This window comes from Triturus cristatus, chromosome 7, assembly GCF_964204655.1.
Source record: "Triturus cristatus chromosome 7, aTriCri1.1, whole genome shotgun sequence".
NCBI classification, from domain to species: Eukaryota; Metazoa; Chordata; class Amphibia; order Caudata; family Salamandridae; genus Triturus; species Triturus cristatus.
The window spans coordinates 1543005882-1543020012 of NC_140590.1; the positions used below are offsets into that span (position 1 = coordinate 1543005882).

General features: G+C 49.2%; 1 protein-coding gene across 1 annotated transcript in view; it reads right to left on the reverse strand.

The window, feature by feature from the left end:
- Positions 1–14131, reverse strand: part of JPH2 (junctophilin 2) — a 372752-nt gene that overhangs the window by 15846 nt on the left and 342775 nt on the right. The gene's annotated exons all lie outside the window — the stretch shown is intronic.

Sequence of the window (14131 nt, forward strand, 5' to 3'; positions counted from 1 at the left end):
TTCTCATTGAATTATTAAAAAAGCAGCTGTTTTGGCCACATTGCTATGCATTGTGATTTTTTTGATTGCTCGAAATGTATCATTTAAAATGAGAACTTTGACATGAACTTAACATTCTGTGAGCCTGATTCATGAAGGTATTAGTGTGTATGAATTCCACGTGTTTGCACAAATGGCTTTATTCACAAAAGGTGGCTAATATCCTTAAATTCATTTATAATGCCCAAAAGTAATTCTTACTCTGGAGATGCAGTGTTGATGCCTTAAAATTTGGGGGACCCTGAGTTTGTTGGTGTTCACAAACTTTTTTTTTCCCCACTTTCCACCATTTATTTATCCAGTCATTACTGTATAGGTTTATGGAGACAGCACTTAAGTATATTCAGTGTACATACAGGTTTTCTTATTTTGCGATTTTATGTTTAAAGTATTTTATTCATTTAAGCACGTCACATCCAAACTCCTATACAGCAACATGAGATCAGCCATTGAAAGGAAGCAAGAGTCTGGCATGACACAACATATCAATACAAACAACCCCCACCCCTCAAATGCCCCAACGTCCCCCAACTCCCCCCCCCTACCCACCCCACCCCTCGACCAGTGCGCTACTAACAGACAGCCCCTCTCCCCAAGCTGTTGGAAACGGGGCAGGAAGGATCCTTCCCCCTCACGGAGCCGGCGCTAACGGGCTCGTAAGCCTCAGGAGGCGAAGGTACCTCGGACAAGTGAGCTCCCTAAACTCTGTGACCAGCAACGAGTGGAATGGTTGCCATAGTTCATTAAATTGCGTTACATCTCCAGCCACCACCAAAGACAGTTTCTCCATCCCCAGCACATGCCACAGCTGGTGGAGCCACCCTGTCATCGTGGGTACCGTGTCAGTACGCCAGTATATCAAGATATTCTGCACTGCAGATCCAAGTGCAATGGCGATCTGCCTGCCCCTTCTGGACTTGAGGGGATACATTAGGTCGTTTGGGAGTCCTAGCAAAGTGTAGGCTGGGAAGCGCGGGAGCTCTATGCCGAAGTGAGAATCAATTTCGTCCAGCACTTCTTTCCAGTAGCCAATTAACAGGGGACAGTCCCAGAGAATGTGCGTGAGTGTACCCCGGAGTCCGCACCCTCGCCAGCATGCGTCTGTCTTGCTATGGTCAAACTCGTGGATCCGCTCAGGCGTATAATACCAGTAAGTGGACACTTTAGTAAAAGTATCAGTGAGGCCCATGTGATAAGCTGAGTGATGCGCCCTAAAAGAAATGTGTTCCCAGTCCTTGGGGCTCAGTGTCCTCCCAAGCTCCCGTTCCCATCTCACCCTCCCCGGATTATAAAAATGTGTAGAAGGCATTTGCAAAAACTTGTACAGGTCCGAGATTAGTTTCGAGTCCGATGTACGGGACAGCAGCCATCTCTCACACGGTAAGAGCCTCCTATCCGCCACCTCCCTCACCTGTGGCTGAAGGGCCCAATGCCGAACCTGCACATAGCGGTACCTCTCCGTCTCGGGGAGCGAGAAGTCCAGCCGAAATTGTGTGAACGGGATAACACTCTCGGGGCCATACAGGTGACATAATGCTCTACATCCCGCCTGCCGCCAATGCGTGAAGGCTCCCTTCTCCACCCCAGGGGCAAAGGCCGGATTATCCACTATTGGCGAGAGCGGCGAGGGAAATGTGGTGAGGCCATATCTAAGGTAGGTCGCATCCCAGACCCGCAGTGGCCCTCTAGTAATGAAAGAGGCGTAGAGGTTCCTAGGTCGGTGGGACCGGTGCAGAAACGGTATCTCCTGCAGGGGCCGACCCGCCTGGTCCTGAAAGAGCCAATGCTTATCCGACTCCCACTTACACCATTCGACCAGGTACCGCAATTGCGTCGCCTGGAAGTATTTACGAAAGTCGGGAATACCTAGGCCTCCAGCGTCGGTAGACAAAAGGGAGAGGGACCTACGTAACCGAGGCTTTTTCCCCCGCCAGACGAACCGGGCCATGTCCGACTGCAATTGCTGTATCCACCCTTTAGGCGGCGGCAGCGGCAGAGCCCTGAACAAGTAGAGTACTTGCGGCAAAATCGTCATCTTGACGGCAGCTATCCTGCCCAACCAGGCTAGAACACCGCGATTCCAGCGGCTGAGCTCACTTTTGATCTTGGCACCCAGGGCCCGATAGTTGGCCGAAACCATAGCTGACAACGTTGGAGCAATCAGAATCCCTAGATACGGTATTGCCTCCGAGGACCAAAGTAACGGGAACCTGTTCTGCAAATATGCCTTAGTATCAGGTGCCAGGTAAATGTCTAAAGCCACCGACTTCTCCATATTTACTTTGAAGCCCGAAACCGCGCCGAACGCCGCCAGTTCTTCCATACAGGCTGGCAGCGATGTCCGGGGTGTATCCAGCGTAAAGATGACGTCATCCGCATAGAGGCTAACCGCATGGGTAAAGCCTCCCATCCGTATCCCCACCACCGCCGGCCTCGTCCGCACCCGCTGAGCGAACGGCTCCATGTAGAGGGCAAAGAGCAAGGGCGAGAGCGGGCAGCCCTGCCTAGTGCCTCTCTCGATGGGAAAAGTAGCCGAAGCTGCCGAAGTGTGTCCGTTAACCCTGACCACCGCCGAAGGCCCTCTATAGCAATTAAGAATCATAGTATGGAACCGTTCCCCGATGCCCGCCTTCACCAGCACTTGTTCCAGAAAGGGCCAATGCACCCGATCAAACGCCTTTTCTGCGCCAACCGCGAGCATCATCCTCTCACCCGGAACCCGGGAAGCCTTTTCCAGCAGGTGGACCACTCGTTTCGTATTATCCACCGTCTGCCGCCCGGGAACGAACCCCGCCTGATCCAGGTCGGGCAGATGCAATGCCAGGTGGCGTGCCTGAATTCCAGTATAGAGTTTCAGGTCGACATTCAGGAGAGATATCGGCCGATAAGTGCCACAGCGTGTCGGATCTTTCCCCGGTTTGGGGATGACCGTGACGGATGCCCTCAGGAGGTCAGGCGAGATGGCTCCAGGTTCCGCAAAAGAGTTGAAGAGGCGGGCGAGGATGGGTGGTAATGACCCGCAGAATGTCTTATAGAAGAGGGCGGAGTAACCATCCGGACCTGGCGCTTTGCCGTGCTTAAGTCTGGCAATGGCTGTCACTACTTCCTCTATGCTAATGGCCCTGTTCAGGTGGTCAGCCTGCCCCGGGTCTAGAGAGGGCAGAGTGACTGAGTCCAGATAGGAGGTCATAGCCGGAACATCCGGCGGATCACCCGCGTAAAGGGTTCCATAGAACCCTCGGAACGCGGCCGAGATTCAAGCATCATCCGTAACCACCCCGCCCGCGGGATCAGAGAGTTCCCTCACCAACTGGCTCTGCCGGGTGGCCCGGAGTCTGTTGGCCAGAAGCTTGCCACAACGGTCCCCCCCAGTATAGAAAGCATGGCGCAATCGGAGGGCCGCATACTCCGCTCGGTCTACATCCAGGGCGGCAAGAAGTTTCCTCGCTTTCTTAAGCTGCCGCCAAATCCTCGGAGCCCCAGTTCTACGGTGAATCAACTCCAGCTCCCGGACTCTATCGGTAAGCTCATCCCTCTTAATCGTGCGCTCCCTATTTTCGGCTGTGGAAATGGACAGGAACTCCCCCCGGAGTACCGCCTTCAGCGCCGCCCATTGGGTGGCTCTAGTGGTGTCAGTGTTATCATTATGTGCCAAATATTCCCTAAGCACCCGCTCAATACGATCCGTCACCGTTTTCCTATGCAGTAGGGTATCCCGGAGGCGCCAGACCCTCGCCGGGGCGGCAGACGACGGCAAGCAAAAAGAGGCCTCAACAGGGGCATGATCCGACAAGGAGATCCCATGTCCACCGTGGACACCAGGGCCTGCGTCGGTGAGGTGACCAGTAAATGATCAAGCCACGCACAGGTCTTCTGCGCGTGGGAATAGTAGGAGTAATCCCTGGCAACGGGGTGTTTCTGGCGCCAGAGGTCCCGAAGGTCCACCTCCGCAAGCCTAGCCTTACAACCCGCAGACAATTCCCCGACTTGCGGGGAGCGCTGCACCGATCTGTCGATCACCGAGTCAAAGACCATATTAAGATCTCCCCCGAGGATCACATGCCTATCCGGCGAGGCCGAAATCTCCTCCACCGCGGACTGCAAGAACTGCTCCTGTTTATCATTGGGACTATAAAGGGAACCTATTGTGAATGCGAAGCCCCCCACCCGAAACCTGTGCGCCAGCATCCTCCCTTTTATTTCTGCAAATTTGTGGATGTGTTCCCCTCCGAAGTGTCGAGCCACTAATATCGCTACCCCGGCCGTCTTTGCATTACCGGAAGAAAAGAACTGCGTCGGAAATTTACAGGAGCGCAGCCTATGGGTATCCTGTGGCAAGAGGTGGGTTTCCTGTAGAAGGCAGATGTCCGCCCGGGTGTTTTCTAACAAGGAAAGCACCGCCCGCCGCTTAACTGGGTTGTTCAGACCCCTAACATTCAAAGTCACAATCTTAAAAGTATGTGGAGACATAGTAAGAACTACGTAGGAAGGCACAAGTGTCCTGCATGGTGACCACAGTGGAAGGGCCGAACCCCCCCCACTCAAATCTCAAGCTAGGCTCCCAAAAGCAGGAGGCAGCGCCTCTCCCCTCTGCGGCGCGCATCCTAGTACCAATCACCAACCCCAATGCGACCAGGTCTCTCCCCACCCTCCCGTCGCCCCGACATTCCGCCTCCCCATGCATCTCCCCTGAAGCACAAAGCAAAACAATGTGGGGAAGCGCAAGCAAAGCAGCAAATCCCTGCACAGCGCACTGGACAACCCATACCCCCACACCCAACTCCCACGACCCCCCCCCAGTATCCCAACACCCCTAACCCACCCCTGTCAAACCCAAAACCCCGTCCCCGTCCCCCCGAGAAGGAAGGCAGGGAAACCATTGTCCAAGGCCAGCCCAACGGCAAGTCTATGGAAAAGTCTCGAAAGTGGACGTCCAGCCACAACACCGCCCCCGCTCAACCCCCACCCCCCCAGGCCCCCAAACCTGCAAAAGAAGCAATGTCGGTCTCCCCCCGGAGAAGTCCTAGGCAGTCAGAGCGACCTCTTCCGCCGCCGTTTCTCTAGCGACCTCACGCACCGCATTGTCCATTTCAGCCCGGATAGTGGGCGAGTCCGATCTCACCGAAGTGGACGAAGATCTGCGACCGGGGACCGACCGCCAGCCATCCCGGGTAATCCGGCGTCGACGCGGAGTGGGGGCATCGTCATCAGTTGCCGTGATGCCCAGGACAGTGCAGGTTTCCTGAAGGGAGCGCAGCTGATGCAGTATTCCGTTCCAGCGGAAGATAATGCGAAAAGGGTGGCCCCACGAGTATTGAACACCATGTTCCCTCAGGAAGTCAGTCACAATTTTAAAGGACTTGCGCTTCTGCAGGGTGACCACAGAAAGATCCTGGAAGAGGGCCACCCTGTGGCCTCTGAACTCCAGAGAGGGCCTAGTGCGAGCCACCTGCAGGATCCTCTCCTTCAGGGGGTAGTCGGGTAGGTAGGCCAGAAGGTCGGGGGGGGCTGATGCCCCGCGCCGCGGGCCCACTCTATGAGCCCTATCGATCCTGATGGAAAAGTCTGTCGGCTCTCCCAGGACCTCCCGGAACAAGTCCTGCAAGTAGATGGCCACGTCCTCTCCCTCTTCTCCGAGCAGCACGCCCCGGACCCTGACGTTGTTCCTCCGGGAACGGTTCTCGAGGTCCCCCACATGCGCCTGCAGGTCAATCTGCTGGTCCCGGAGCCTGATCACTTCCTGCTGGAGCTGTGTGAGTTCCCCATCCTGGGCATGGCCCGCTTCCTCCACCGACGAGACCCTCTCACCCAAGCCATCAACCTCTCTCCGGACCTCTCGCACCTCTCCCGCCACTTCCTGCTTGAGGGTCTGGAAGTCCTCCCGCAAGGAGCTGAAAAGCGACTCCAGGAATGACCTGGTAACTGGCGGCTCCCCTCCACTCGTCCCCTGCGGGCTGCCAGTCGCACCCGGGGAGAGCTGTCCACGATCCGGCCGTGCAGTGCTCCTGCTCAACAGTTCCGGTAGGGTGCAGTCCCCCTTTCTGTTCCCCTTGCTGCCGGCCATCCTGGTCGCCGAGGGAAGGCGCACAATCCACACCAGCGGCAGCAGAGCCCACCGCACCGCCGAGCCACCCGGCCCGAGACCGCCCTAGCTGGCCAGGCAGGCCACTCGCTCCTGTGGCGGAGGCCGCCCCCGCTCACCACCTCTTCGCGTTCTTCGGGCGGCAGCGCCCGCCAGCTCTACTGCAGCGTGAGGCCAGCTGAACGTACCACCAAGTGCCCGATCGCAGCCTCTGTCCTCCGAGCACTGCCACGCCAGCAGCTCCCCGGGCGGGCCCAGGTCCTGTCCTCACATGGGGGCAAACAGTTCCCCGCAGCCTCCACGGTCCGCCGCTGGCATCCGGGGCCCCACTGGGCCTGAGAGGCACTGCCAGGCACACCTCACCTCCAACTTAGCTGCTCTGGCGGGTCGGCCTCGCGCTTCTGGCCGGTCCAGGCAGGGCCCTCAAAGTCCGTGAAGCCGCTCCGATCCCGCACCCGGCCGGTAAACAGCCGTCTGCCGCGACAGGGCACCAACGTCTTTTCACTGCCGTCCCTCGCGCTCTGCGCCACATCCCGCAGCTCCTCTTCCGGCCGCGCCGACGGCCTCCGCTCCGCGGACTTGAGTAGGTGCTCCGGGCGGACCCAACGGCACTTCCGGTCGGGTCGCGGCCTCTGAAGGTCGCGACTCAGCGTCCCCGGCCGCCGGCAATGCCTGCTGATGCGCCGATTTTCCCCCCGGCAGGGTCCGCAGGCTCTTCACCACCCCCTCCGTCGCTGGCCATCAAAGACGGGGGGAGACCAGTAACGGCAAGTGTGTTCCGGGGCCTGGGTCGGGGGAGCTCGCTGAGGCCGCGTCCTCCTACCCCGCCATCTTGGCCACGCCCCCCCCCTATTTTGCGATTTTAGAGCTGAATTCATACATGAATGTATTAATGGTACTCAGTGGGTCAAATTCCTACAGTGCTAGCTCAACATTTTATCCTTCTAAGGTCAATGAACATCAATAAAACCACACAAGGTAATACCATTACTGTTGCGCTTCATTAGAGTTAGAATCTCATATCATCAGAAACAACTGTACATATGTATTTGTAAACACATGTTTAGTCAGGCCTATACCCCCCCTGTATTGTGATACTGCTTTAGAAAGTTTGAGGCCTCTATAACAGATGTCCTCGACTCTATCGCACCTCTGAAGAGGAAAAAAAATCCAGCTTAGGGCAGCTCCAGCCCACTGGTATTCAGACAATCTCAAGAGGGAAAAGGCCCTATGTAGGGCTAAAGAAAGGAAATGGAGGAAATCTAAATCTGAGCAAGATAAATCGCTCTATCGAGAAGCTCACAGAATCTAAATAGTTGTAATTCAGCCAGGAGAGCCTATCTAGGCTCCCATATTATGGAAGCAAAGAACTCTCCGGAGCTTTTTGTTATTCTGAAGGAGTTCATGAACCAGAGGGCGAATAATCCGTTCCCGCCACCCACACAGGAACTGTGCGAGGACCTAGCGAGCCACTTTACTAATAAGATTGACGTGATCTATCGTGCCTTCGGGCCTGAAGAGGAAGAGGAAGATCATGATAGAGCCTCCATCCAGGAAAACCCCTGCTCCTCGAGCCTAGAATTCTTTCCCGACATTACTGGTGAACAGGTAGGCTCCTTACTATCTCAGGAGAAATCGGGTTCTCCACTAGACCCGGTGCCGCCTGCTGTTATGTCTGAATTCACCCCGGTCCTAGCTGATGTGCTTGCTGAAATCTGCAACATCTCGTTAGCCACGGCTACTTTTCCGCGTAAATGGAAAAACGCATGCATCAAGCCTCTGCTCAAAAAGGTACTAGCAGACCCCACTGATCTACAAAACTATAGGCCGATCTCTCTTCTTCCTTGTTCAAAGATGATGGAGACTCTGATCAACCGGCATCTTTCTTGCTATTTGGAACAGACCAAAGTACTGGATACATCCCAGTCGGGCTTCCGTGCATCTTATAGCACTGAGGCTGCTTGGTTGGAGGTCATTGATACCTTAAGGATGTCATTGGACAAGGATACTCCAGCCATTTTAGTGCTGCTTGGTCTGTCGGCAGCCTTTGACACCATCTCTCATCGTATCCTGTTGAACAGGCTCCGAGAGATTGGTGTCAGAGGACTTGCCTTTAAATGGATTCAGAACTATTTGACTGACAGAACACAATGTGTCCAGATGGACTCCATTGTGTCATAAACAACTGTGGTGGACAAGGGGGTCCCACAGGGTTCCATTTTGATCCCCACCTTGTTTAATATATATGTGGCCCCCTTAGCCTCAATCATCAGAAACTGTGGGTTTGAAACCATATCTTATGCTGACGACATGCAAGTGATAGTCCCCATAGAGGATAACCCTGCAGTAACCAAACTAAAGTTCATAAACTGTATGACTAGTATAGCAAGCTGGATGAGGAAGAACTTCCTGCAACTTAACTCCTCCAAAACAGAAATACTGCTGTTTGGGAAAGCGGAACTGTGGTCCACAGACTGGTGGCCACCAGAACTAGGAGAAGCACCCTCCCCAAGAGGTTGGGCCAAGAACCTAGGGATCAGAATTGAAAATAAATTATCTATGGGAGAACAGGTGAAGACCGTGTCAGGCACCTGTTTCGGAACCATGCGGATGCTTAGAAAGATCTTGCCCTGGATCCCTCTTAACGCCAGAAAGGCTCTCATTCAGTCTCTCTTAGTTAGTCGACTGGACTATGGCAATTCTTTGCTGGTTGGAATAATGGAAGAACTCTTATCTAAATGCAGGTGGTCCAAAATACGGCAGCCCGCCTTGCCCTCAATAAACCCGCACAAACCCCCTCCCTACCTCTCCTGCACCAATTACATTGGCTTCCTATCAGGAAACGAGCGATTTTTAAGCTGCTAGGTTTGGTTTTTAAGTCTCTCCAGGGGACTGGTCCTACCTATCTGATGAAGAAAATTGAACGTTATAAACCCGTACGACAGCTGAGATCCAGCAACCGCAATCTGCTTTGTACGTGGAGAATAAGGAAGGCCAAAATGGGTGGCCGTGCGTTTTCTCATCTGGCCCCTAGCCACTGTAATATGCTCTCATTCCAAATCCGTGCCTGTTCCAATCTTTCTCAATTCAAAAAACTGCTCAAGACTTGGCTATTCTAAAGATCCCCTTGGGGATGATTCGTTGCGCCATACAAATGAGTCTAAACTACACTAAATGTTCCCCCATTGTGGAAGGTGTTTATTATCAAGATTTCCATACTGCAAATGAATGATTTATGGTGAGCAGGTAACTTTACCATGTTTTCAAGTGTTTCCCTTCATTTGTAAATTTGACACTATCAACCACCTCTTTGTCAACAATATATTTCTCATATGTCACAACATTAACTTCTCAAACTCCTCAACACCTCCCAGTGTCTTTATAATCTCATAGCATATTGTCTCACCCCATTGAGGATGTGATTAACATTCAGATTTATTAAAGTAACACGCGTTTACCTTACTTCCTTATCAAATTTCTTCCCTAATACTTATTACTGATTAAACACTGTCGAAACCTTCCTCACTAGAGCTCCTGCACAACTTCAGTGGAAAGTTACCAAATCCTACCAATCTACTAAAGTCACGCCTGAACTATGATGACCCAAAACCACAACCACTACCAGTGCACTTTCTTTCCCCCTCTCTTTCCTCTAGGTAGTATCTAAGAAGGGGCAGTGGCCCTTTCACGACCACACTGCCCTGTGCAATATCTCAGGTATGCCAATCTGAATTCCAATCTATCTGCAGGACAAAACCGACAAACAACAGAGTTTTGAGGGCAGAGGTTACCAAAGGCTTCTAGTTGTTGTTGATCTTCCAGATGTAGTCAACATACTTTAAAGAGTATTGGAAATTCTCAGGGTGGTTCTCAGGAAATGGTGTGGAGAGAGAAGACTCATAGAAATATCAGTGCTTAACTTTCTCCAGTTCTTTCAACTGGGCAGAGCATTTACAACATGCAAGTTGGTGCCTGTGGTGACCTCTGGTGGCATAGCAAAGTTTACTTGTGAGTACATGGACTATTGAAGATGCCCCTCTTATCAGCTTTTAAAAGTAATAAGCTTTATTAGCACTGTATGGTGAAGAATGACTTTCCTGGGACCACAGAATCTCCTGAGAAACTGGTGAGACCGACACCTTGAAACGACTATTAGATATTCAGTCCAATACAATGATCTAGGCAGTTAAGTGTGAATTTTCCCTAATATCATGGTCTGACACGGCAGACCTACGCTTGATAAGATTGATGCAATGATTGTCTTTTGGAGATCAACTCAAAATCTCCCTATTATTTTGGAAAGAGTTATAAAAGAGTGAAAGAACATGGGCCAGCTCAGTTGCATGACAAACAAACCTATATAAAGTTCTGCATGTCAATATAAGTGGGCTACAGCAATGAGATCCCCTCCATTTTAAGCAGTCATTGAGATGGTCTCTGATAGAAAGCACCAATGGTGTCTAGGGGAAAAAATACTTCTAATGCCCTTACATTCAATTAATGAGGGGGAGGAAGGTTGATGATATTTTCTGTACATAGACCGGATGCCAATGACTAAGATTCAAGGTACTAAAATTTTGGCTTTGTATAAATCCTTTTTTCTGCATTCCTGGCATAGTGGGACAGATAATGGTCAATGAAGAGAAAGGTTTATGCATTTTCAATTGTGAATGCCCATGCACTTATATCTTGATGGACTGTGTTATGTTTTTATCTTTGTGACGGCAGATATTAAAACCCTTATTTGTAAAATTTGATAACTCCTTTAGTTGAGATGTGTTTTGAGGATGCAACAGCTGGTCTTGGTCCCTTTTTAGCTTCTGAGAACAAAATGAGTTATCTCAATTTATGATTGTATGTATCTATTTACAGTGTGTTGCAATTGCATAATTACCATCTCGACTTCTGACATTTTCTCCTTCCCTGTTTCCTTTCTGCTACTTTCTTATCTCACGTCTCTTCGTTCTGTCTTTTCTTTTTAAAAGGTCCACAATTTTTTAAGAGAAGATTTTCCCTAATTTTGGATACATACCAAAATAATTTTTTTATCAGGATACTTTTCTCCATTTTGCTTTCCATCTAGCATTAGTTAGAGCCATCCTCTAATATATTTTTCTCTCTTGGTCATCTTCTATTAATTCCTTTGTTTTCTGACTTCACCTTCCCGATTTGTGTCCCTCCATGCGTTTTTTCCATTCTGCTTACCCCTATACTTTCCCCTTCAATGCCCCACGGTTATCCCTTCTACCTCTATCTCTCAATCTATTTCACTCTGTCTTCCTTATATACAACATGTGGAATCAGCTATAAATTACTGTAATGCAATACAGCAATAAAAAAGCTATTAAATAAATGTAAGCATTAATGTAGTAATGTAACTGCAAATTAAAGAATTAAAGTGATACAGTGATGAACATAAATGCTTAAAATTTGTGATTTAAAAATATAAATGATGCAGTGATGGACATGAAAGTTTATAATGAGTAATGGACACTGCAACCAATGTTAAATAGGTTTAAGACTATATGTTTGTATGGATGGATGTGGCAAAGCAGCAAGCTTCAAGTGCATAAAATACTTAATAGGATGAATAGGTGCTAAATCACCAAGAAGGCAGAGAGCAAAATCAAGTATTTACCTGAGACTTAGCCTTCATAAATGCAATTACAATTACAATACAATATTATGGAGTGGAAGAAGTCTGCCACACACTGCAGGGAATAGTGCAGCTAGATTTAATGCTCAGTGCTTGGCTGTGCATCTGCACCACCTGGATTGCTTTGGTTTTCCCATAGCAAATAGTTTGTACTTTTTCTTTTCCTGCAAGTTTTTGTCAAACTTATTTGTATGACTGTGAGAGTTCAAATTTTAGCATTCTGTGTATTCATTTTGCAATGCAATGAGTGTATTTAGTCATGGGTAGAACATAATTCGCTGCTCAAGCTGTCAAACTATGGAATTCGCTACCCAAAGACAACCAGCTTAGCTTCAGAAGGTAAGTCTAGAGCTGGCTCTTTCCCACATGACAACTATATTCACAACACAACTGTGAACACATCAGTATACTCGGACATGACAAACTATGCTTCCCAGGGTATAGAGATGAAGTTGTGATTTTACATATGTCATTGTCCATTGATCATCGATCTATGCTTGTATGTATATATATATATATATATATATATAATTAACAACATTGATGCCGATTGACGAATCATCACAAATGTTTCTAAATTAGTTTGCCTCTCACTGCAGCTGCTGTCTGGAAAGTTTAGGGGTGATAAGTCAAGCGGAGGCTGAAAAACGCTGAACTGAATTACATCAAATTTGACCAAAAGCTAGATATTGATCTAGAAAGAGTGTTTTTTGTAATTTGGTATAAATCTGTTGAGTAGTTTTAAAGTTATTTAAAAAACTGATTTATGTAGATCTAGAGACATGGAGCCACTTTGTATCCACCACGGTGGATCAGTGAAATTACATGCCATCAGCAATGGCGTGATTGGCTGCCACCACTTCATCCAGGAAGTGGTGGCAGCCATCTTGGGACTCGGCCAAAGAAAGATGCAAAAATTAACACAAGGGAGCAGGGTAGGAATACCCTGACCCCCTAGACCTGGTGGTGGTGGACAAATGCACAGAGGACCTGTGGCAATATAAAAAAAAAAGCCTGGTCTACCGCTTTTGTTTTTTTTCCTCCCCCCATTGGTGGATCAGGTCCCGGGGAGAATTTTGTATATTAATATAGGGGAGATGGGTCACATGTGGCATCCCCAGGCTGATTTTGGCCCCAGGGAACACACCCTCTGGGACTCGGCGAATATTGAAAAAGTGGAGGGAGACCACACAGCCCCCCCCCCCAAGGCTAATTTCGACCGTGGGGACCCCATCACCTGGGCTTATACATCAGTGGGAAAGGGACTTGATAAGCGTGTTTGTGTCTTCAAAGCGTAGCCAAACATGTGTGTTCTGAGACTCGCCTCGGAACACACATGTTCAGCATACAAACCCTACACGTGTGAGATTAGTACGGACTTATCAAGGTCCCTCGCAGTAGTCAACATTTGAGCTCCAACATAGTTGTACTAACTATGTTTTTAGACAAACATAGGTTTATCAAGGTCCCTGGCTATATTCAACAATCATACACCAACGCAGTTGTACTGGCAGGTTGTCGACCTTACTTATTGGACCCTTGTGGACCTGTTTCCTACAGTTACTTAGTATTCAGCCTTGTAAAAGTTGTTTAATGACGAAACATGTCAGCTTTCTTCTAATGTGCAAACAAAGTTGGACCGTTGAATGATCTACAATAAATGGACCTGCTTCCATTTTTCAGACCTCATAAAGACTGGAGTACTCTGGGGGGTTATTGTATATGTATTATATGAGGAGGTTTCTTGCCCATTTATTTGTAAACCACTATGGTGGCATAGTGTCATTATTGAGTTCCATTCGCGTTAATTTGTTGGATGTATGTACTCTTTCCTTGGTCAAGAGCAGAATCCATATTCCACTGCCATCAATTGTGTGTTCAATCAACAAACGAATCAATCCATCATGCATATCTCTGTGAGCTAACTCACACAGGGCCTTGAGATATGCAAAATACGGCTTTTCAAGGTTTTTCACAGATCAAGTTATTCAAAACAGGCTTCTATCCTACTTATAGGGTACCAATGCTCATTCCAAATCGGAATCGAATGTGTGGTGCAGGCAGCAAGCTGGCCTATGGGCCTAGATGTCCTGGAGCTCACTTTGATGTGTGTTCAGAGGTGGGTCAGGTTAGATATGAAATTCAAGTCAGAATTCACTGACCGAATGGATTGATAAATTTGGTATATACAAATATAGTGTCCTGAAAATAATGTAATTCTCTTCTTAATCCCTATGAGTTTTTGACTTTTCATTCAAGAATTCAATAGGGTAAGATAAATGTGAAGTCAGTTCATTCCCTGCAGAGGTAACATTACAAACCAGGGATACTTCTAACTTTGGATCACTGAACTG